We start from the raw sequence: 8,455 nt of genomic DNA, 5'->3' as shown, positions 1-8,455 counted from the left end.
GATGGAAAAGGGGAGGGAGGAAAGGAGGGAAAGAGAGATAGAGAAAAAATGAAGGAGGGATGGGAGGAGGAAGGAGGGGCGGGAAAAGAGAGTGGAGGGATGGGAGGAGGAAGGAGGGGTGGGAAAAGAGAGTGGAGGAAGAGAGGAAGGGATGGAGGAGGAGAGAGGAGAGATGATGGAGAAGGGTGAAGGGAGGGATGGTGGGATGGGGGAAGGAGAGATGGGAGAAAAGGGAGTGGTAAGGGGGAATAAATGAAGGAGAGATAGAAAAGAGAATGGAGGATGAGAGGAAAGAATTTAAGTTTATGAAAGGAGTTAAGGGGAAACGATGGAAAAGGGGAGGGAGGAAAGGAGGGAAAGAGAGATAGAGAAAAAAATGAAGGAGGAGAGGAAAGAATTACAAGGATTGAAGGAGCAATGGAGAAGGAGGGATGGGAGAATGGAGGAGGAGAGAGGAGAGATGATGGAGAAGGGTGAAGGGGGGGATGGAGGGATGGGGGAAGGAGAGATGGGAGAAAAGGGAGTGGTAAAGGGGGAATAAATGAAGGAGAGAGGTAGGGAGAGATAGAAAAGAGAATGTAGGAGAGGAAAGAATTAAAGTTTATGAAAGGAGTTAAGGGGAAACGATGGAAAAGGGGAGGGAGGAAAGGAGGGAGAGAGAAATAGAGAAAAAAATGAAGGAGGAGAGGAAAGAATTACAAGGATTGAAGGAGCGATGGAGAAGGAGGGATGGGAGAATGGAGGAGGAGAGAGGAGAGATGATGGAGAAGGAAGAAGGGAGGGATGAAGAGATGGGGAAGGAGAGATGGGAGAAAAGGGAGTGGTAAAGGGGGGATAAATGAAGGAGAGAGGTAGGGAGAGATAGAAAAGAGAATGGAGAAGAGGAAAGAATTAAAGTTTATGAAAGGAGTTAAGGGGAAATGATGGAAAAGGGGAGGGAGGAAAGGAGGGAGAGAGAGATAGAGAAAAAATGAAGGAGGAGAGGAAAGAATTACAAGGATTGAAGGAGCGATGGAGAAGGAGGGATGGGAGAATGGAGGAGGAGAGAGGAGAGATGATGGAGAAGGGTGAAGGAAGGGATGGTGGGATGGGGGAAGGAGAGATGGGAGAAAAGGGAGTGGTAAAGGGGGAATAAATGAAGGAGAGAGGTAGGGAGAGATAGAAAAGAGAATGGAGGATGAGAGGAAAGAATTCATGTTTATGAAAGGAGTTAAGGGGAAACGATGGAAAAGGGGAGGGAGGAAAGGAGGGAGAGAGAGATAGAGAAAAAAATGAAGGAGGAGAGTAAAGAATTACAAGGATTGAAGGAGCGATGGAGGAGGGATGGGAGATTGGGAAGGAAGGAGGGAGGGAGAGAGAAAAGAGAATGGAGGATGAGAGGAAGGAATTAGAGTTTATGAAAGGAGTTAAGGGAAAACAATAGAGTGATGGAAAAGGGGGAGGGAGGAAAGGAGGGAGGGAAAAAGATGAAGGAGGAGAGGAAAGAATTACAAGGATTGAAGGAGCGATGGAGAAGGAGGGATGGGAGATTGGGAAGGAAGGAGGGAGGGAGAGAATGGAGAAAGAATGGAGAAGGAGAAGAGGCAATTTGAAGGATGGAAGGAGTGATGGAGAACGAGAGCCGATAAAATGTGGAAGGAAGGAGGAAGAGACAGAAGAAGGGAGAATTGAGGAGAAGAAGGAGAAGGAATTAGAAAGATGAAGCGATTGAAGGAGAAGGTATTGGAAAGGAGGAAGGATGGAGAGGTAGAACGAGAGAATTGAGGAGAAGAGGTAAGAATTCAATAGATGGGGGGATTGATGAAGGAGGGAGGGGGAGATAGAAGAGAGAACAAACGGAGGAGAGGATGGAGGGAGTGGAGAAGGAGGAGAGGGAAGGGAAAGACAAAATAAGTGAGGGAGGAAAGGAAAGCAGGGAGATGGAGAGAGAGAAAAGGGTGAAGGAAGCAGTGAGGAGAGGAGAGGAATCAGAAAAGGAGGAAGAGCGATGGAGGGATAGAAAATATTTGGGGTGAAGGTGGTGATGGGAGGAGAAGGGAGGAGAGGGGAGAGATGGAGTGATGATGGGGCAACATAGAACAAGAAAAACACTGTAACACAGAAAACCATCGGAAAAGGAGGAAGGAAGGGGGAACGCTTATTCACACAGTCACTCATTGAGTTTAGGTCATGAGTTCAGGTGGTTAGCATGACCGTCCCGTAACAGAAAGGTCTCAGGTTTGAGCCCCGGGACAGCCATGTTTCCTGCTGAAGTGTGCCCTGCCTGCTCACCTGGTCCAAGATGCTCGGTATAAGAATGTCCTGATAGGTGCATCTCTTGTTTGGTTATACAATACAGTGTCTATGATTTAAAGGAACAGTTCGCCCCCAAAATAAGAAATTCAGTCCTTATCTATTCACCCCCAAATGTGTAGATACGCCGTTAAAGTTCGTATGACCACCAAACACACAGCAAGTTAGCTAGTCACTCTCAAACAATTGAAGTGAATGGGGTCTGGTTCCAAAAAGAGCATAAAATCACCGTCAAACTTTGCTAAACAACTTGTGCAGCGTAACCCAAGTGTTTTGTAGCCAAACGATAGCAGTGTGAATCCAACAGGCCTGTATTAACCTCATTATGTAGTGTTATTCTAGTGTGATAATTTAATTTCCTTGTTTTTGGTTGCCATACTACACACAAAGAACCACTACTCACTACTACAGTAAAAGTGTGAAATAATAATAATAGGCTTTTAGGACTTTGTGCAATCGTTTGGCTACAAAACAGTTGGATTATGCTGCACGAGTTGTTTAGAGAAATTTGATGCTAATTTTATGCCCTTTTGTAACTCGAAACAATCAGACCCCATTCACTTCAACTGTTTGAGAGTTGACTAGTTGAGGCTAGGTGAAACTGCAGGCGCTAACTCGCTGTGTGATTTGTGGTCGTACAAACTTAAACAGACTCACTCATTTGATGCCCTTTTTGTAATGCTAAAATACCAGACCCCATTCACTTCAATTGTTTGGAAGAAGGCTGAGATGAAACTGCAGTAGCTAACTCGTTGTGTTTGGTGGTTGAACAAACTTCAATGGAGTAGACAATGAGAGAATTTTAATTTTGTGGTGAACTATTCCTTTAAGTATCAAGACTCAGCTGTGCCTCAAGTCCGTCACTAAATCAATCCTTCCTTCCTTCCTTCCTTCCTTCCACCACTCCTTTTCTCCCTTCATTTTCTACAAACACAACAACAACACAGTGACCAGAGTGACAGCGCTGAAGCAGTTTCGGCCATGTTGCAAAGGTGACTCGGCAAAACATAAACGTCGACAAACAACCAAGGAGAACAGTAAAGAGAGGAGGCGAGATGATGTGGAGGCGTAGCGGCATCAGCAGGTGGGTGAAGAGCGCTAGAGCCTGGTTGATGACGACGATGATGACGATGAAGGTAAAACCAGACGAAACTGACCTGAAGAGAGACAGAGGAAGCTGTTTTCTCCCCATTTTCAGCATCACAATCCTCCATTTTGGGGTCTTTGTCTTCAGGCTGCTCGCTACTCTCCCCAACCTCCTGTTTATTCTCTATAAACCCTGAACTACAAGCCTCAAGCTTCTCTCTCTCTGCGTCTCTCTCTTCCTCTGCCAAGCCATTCTGTTGTTGCGGTGCTGTAGTTGTATTCTCCCTGCTGTGATCTGCGTGATCTCCTTGGTCCAGGCTATCATCTTTCAGTTTAAGGCTATCCTCCCTCAAAGCTAAAGCATCCTCCCCCAACTCAGAACTATCCTTCCCCAGCTCGTTTTTTCTTTCTTCAGGCCCTAAGATTCCCTCTTCCAGTCCTTCATTCATCTTCCCAGCCTCTAAGTTGCCCTCTCCCATCCCTAAGACAGTTTCTTTCAGCTCTGATGTACCTTTTAGACCTGAAATACCCTCTTCCAGTTCCTCTCTCCCTTCTCCACCACCTAAGCTACCATCCTCAAGCTCGGAGGCATCCTCATCCATCCCTGAACTACTTTTCTCCAGCCCAGGACCGGTCTCCTCTGGTGGTATGGGCGGTGTAGCGCTCATATTGCCTGCAAAACTCTTTAAACTACCCTCCTCAAGATCTAAGCTATCCTCTACCGGGCCAAAACCTTTATCCACAGCCCCGGATAGACACACCCACCCCTCCTCCTCGTTTTCCTCCTCCATAGAACCGGTTTCTCCTGTTATCTCCTGAGTCGGTCCCTCTGGGGGAATGAAGGCGCTGCCGGGCCCAACAGGCATTGGCTCGAGTAGGGATTGGGATTCATGGAGGACAGGTTGAGGTTGGGAGTGGTTTCCCAATTGGGGTGGGGGTGGGGGTTGAGGTTGGGGCTGAGGGTGAAGCTGAGACGAAAGTGGGAGTTCTTGAGTCGGTCGGTTGGGGTAAGACATGCTGTGTGGTTCAGTATTGGATTCAGATGGAGACAGAAGAGATGAGAGAAGGTGGGACTGGGTCTGAGCTTGAGTTTCAGACATTGATGGACCATGCTGGAGCTGAGAATCCTGGACCGGAGGTTGTGGTTGTATTTGGGGTTCTTCGCCTGCACCTTGAGCCTCAGTCTGGGTCTGAGGCGGTGAGCGTGTCTTCTCTTCTACCTCGTAAACCTTTGGCAGGGTTTCCACAGCAGCAGCCAGACCAGGGCTAACTTTGTGCCAACCGCTGGGTTTGTACCAACTGGGGTAGAACGCAGCATCTTCTTCTTCTTCCTCCTTTGTCCGCGTCCCGTCTTCCTCATCCTGTGTATCTCGTTTTTCCTCTGCGCCTTCCTCTGTCTCTCTCTGTGTCGTCCAATCACCTGCACCATGCTCTGCCTCTCCCCCCTCATACTGATATGTGGAGGGAGATAGTTAAAATATTCACACGAGACAGGGAGGAAATATTCATTTTGAAAGAGTAAATGAAGAGATAGCTGCTATTAAAGAGTGTCGGTGATCGGTCTGTCAAAAGATGTGTGGGAGGATGAAAGAGAAGTACAGCAGTTGGAAACTACACAGAAAAACCATCATTTAACTCTGAAAGAGTAAAAATCAACAGTATGCCAGTATTTATGTAAGTTCACACCCATCTGAGCTGATTTAACACAGTTAGCCGTAGCTCTATGAGTGGACAAACAACTCTCCAATCAACACTTGTTATCTCAAAATAACTGTCACTGAAAAATCAACATTTTTAATTAACACTGGGACATTTGCTGTGTGATCCCTGGGCTCAAACAGACACGTTTACAGAGAAGTTAATTCATTTGAACTATCCTGTAAAAGTCCATTTTAGCCTGTAGTTGCAGCTTTAATTTGATCGAATTTCACATCAAACATAACTTCTGTTAGACGGCATACTGAGAATTTCTCGTCAAATGCAGTGGGGAGGGGATCATGATGTAATCCAATATGTTTACAAAAATACTACATGGGTTACACTTAAAGAAAACTAATACTAAAATTGAAATAGATGATTTTTTGCACTCTCTACAATGTGTGTCATGCTGTACCTGTTGTGTGCTCATCCCATCCTGGTTTTCACAGAGGCTTCCCTCTTTAACAGGGTCAGGTGTCGCACATCCCTCCGCCTCTCCCCGGACCTCCTCCACCTCCTCCATCTTCTTCTCCTCCTCCTCCTTCTTCTCCTCCTTCACCAGACTGGCTCCTTGTTCATTCAAAACCAGGCCATCTGTCCTCGGCTGCAGAACCGCCACAGAGTCCACAGAGTCCACAGAGTCCACAACCAGACCTGGTACTGGTGAAACCGAGGATGCCACTGGTACGGCTATCTGTACTGGTACTACTGGTGGTGGTACTGATTCTGAGATTGGCTCATGAACTGGTTCTAAGGCTGGTTCCAGAACGGGTTCCACGTTCTGGAAGGTGGGTTCTGCAAGGTGTTTTGGTTCCAAGTTCTGGACGGTGGGTTCTGGATGGTGTTTTGGTTCTAGGTTCTGGACGGTGGATTCCTGAAGGTCTCTGGGTTCTTCTGGCTCTGGTTCCACCTCTGGTTCTTCAGGAGCTTCCTCCTCAACTGAAAACAACAACAAAAACAGTAAGCCAGAAATCCCAAGTAACGGTTGAGTCACTGGTTTTGATCAACGACCGTATCAACCCCTGCAGATACATTATGGTAATGTTGTGCTATGGAACAGTAAAAATCTTACTTACTTCCCCTTTAACTACTGCAACTACCAACTATTTTTGGATTGGAGGAAAATGTAGGAGTGAACATTAAATCCAAAAGAAGAACCCAGATAGGGTTACTTGGTTTGTGTTTACGTCCAGAGTCTAGTCTCTGGCAGGCCGCTATCGGAGTTTGGCCTTTAGAAACACAGTGAACATTCCCTGCACTTGATTTAAAATAAATGACACGTTTTGTTAACATCCTCATCTGAGGTATTTTTGCAGTCATGTGATTTTGTATTTTATGACATTGCAGATGTAGATCTAATTTTTACGATGCATTATTTTTCTCTATTTTCTTTCTTTTTTATTTTTTAATTTCACCTTTTTGTTGATTGTGATATTTTAATTTTTCTTTTGTCTCCTCCTGTCCTTTCTCTGTGGACTGAACGGACTGTTATAGAATAACACAAAGTCTAAGCAATATTATGAAATGTACTATACTGAAAAAGTGCAAGGAAAGCAAATGTTAAGTTTTATGTCTTGTTTTTATGTTTTGTGCGGACCCCAGGAAGACTAGCTGTTGCATGGCGATCCTAATAATAAACAAACAAATAAACTTGCAATGCAAAGTAACTAGTAGCTTGTACAATCAAAATTTCAAAGTATCTTGCCCAACAATGATGTCTAGCAGTCACTTTCCATACCTTTAATGAAGTCTATGCTGTGGAGGGCGCTCGCCTGCCTGTTGAAGTTGTATCTGTAGTGGCTCATATTCTCAAAACCTGGTTTCAGCGTCTCTGCAGGACAGGAGGTGGTGGCCACTATCACTCTGATGGAAGGTGAGAGGTGGAGGAAGAGAAGCAGATGGAGGAGGAGGAGAGTGAGGGATGAACAACTAGGATCTAGGATTTAGTCATATACTGTAAATATCCAACATTTCTCGTCACTTTTAAGAGAATACTCACTTTGCTATCAGCTCTTTTGAATTCTGATAAGAGAGGGAGAGGGGAGATGAAAAGAAGGAGAAAAAAAAAGATAAAAGAGAGGGATTTAGTTCAGATGAAGTACAGATCACTTCATAACTCTGATGATTAAGATATATCACTTAAACATTTAAGTGCTATTTCCTTACATCTGCCTAATTCCTCAAATATCTGGGCAACCCCTTGCACACATAAGCACATACGTAGCATATAACATATGTAACATATGAACACATGTAAGCAACACATACATTTGTACGTTTACTAACACACACACACACACACACACACACACACACACACACACACACTGCACAGCCTACCTGAACAAACACAGCCATGTCTGGCTCCTCCATGCTCGTCACCGCTGTCTCCACCAGTTTGGTGTTGGCCTGCACGTTGTCTCCATAGCAACGCACCAACGACTGGGCGTGGCCTGTCTTCTCTTCCTGCTCTGAGCTGATTCGCTGGGTCATCGCCTTTAGGATGAAAATGATGATGGTGAAGATAATGATAATGATAATGCTTCTGCTATTACTACTACTACTACTACTACTACTACTAAGACACTTAATAATGAATGTATAAAACAATAAAACAAATCTTGATATCAAAGATGGAGTAAGACGACAGTAAGAGGTAAAGAAGAAAGAGGAAGTCTGACCTTGCGTCTCTCCTCCAGGATGGAGAACATGCGGTTGAACTTCTCACACAGACTCTGCTTCTGAGTCTTACTGTTGTCCTACAGAGAATACAGATTAGTATTCAAAACCAAACGCATGTTTCCCTGCTGGATGTTGGGTGACACACACACACCTGTATGTCTCTGCAGGTCTCCTCCAGATCGTTGATTAAGGTCTGGACTTTGTCGTTCACCGCCACCAGAGAGCCGACGCCTTCGCTCAGCTCCGCCTGGTCACAGAGAGACAATCCACACAAACTGAAGCTAAAACACTGCCTATAGTGTAATGTGGATAAATGGATGAAAAGTTGGGTTACCCAAACAAGTTAATTTATATGCACAAAATAAATCAGAGCTAATACATGGATGAATGTGCTGATGAAATAAAGAGTGAACTGATGAGAACACCATGCGCCAAAATGTTGGACGTTAATCTGTGAATGTGAGTGTGCAGGACTGTAGCTTTCCTTTTTCAAATCTCGTAGTTATCAAAAGAAATGTAATTGTTAGTATTAGCTATAAAAATTATAGTACAGTAATATAATTATTTAAAGGTATTTAAATAAATAACTAGGAAGCAACGGGGCTTATGGGAAATGTAGTCTTAATGTGGAGAAACACTAGAAGTAACAATACTACTGGTGTGAGATAGAGGAGACCAATCGTCTCCACCATGCTCT

The sequence above is a fragment of the Centroberyx gerrardi genome, chromosome 14 (genome assembly GCF_048128805.1).
Source record: "Centroberyx gerrardi isolate f3 chromosome 14, fCenGer3.hap1.cur.20231027, whole genome shotgun sequence".
In the NCBI taxonomy this organism is placed as follows: domain Eukaryota; kingdom Metazoa; phylum Chordata; class Actinopteri; order Beryciformes; family Berycidae; genus Centroberyx; species Centroberyx gerrardi.
This window is presented reverse-complemented; position numbering follows the sequence as displayed.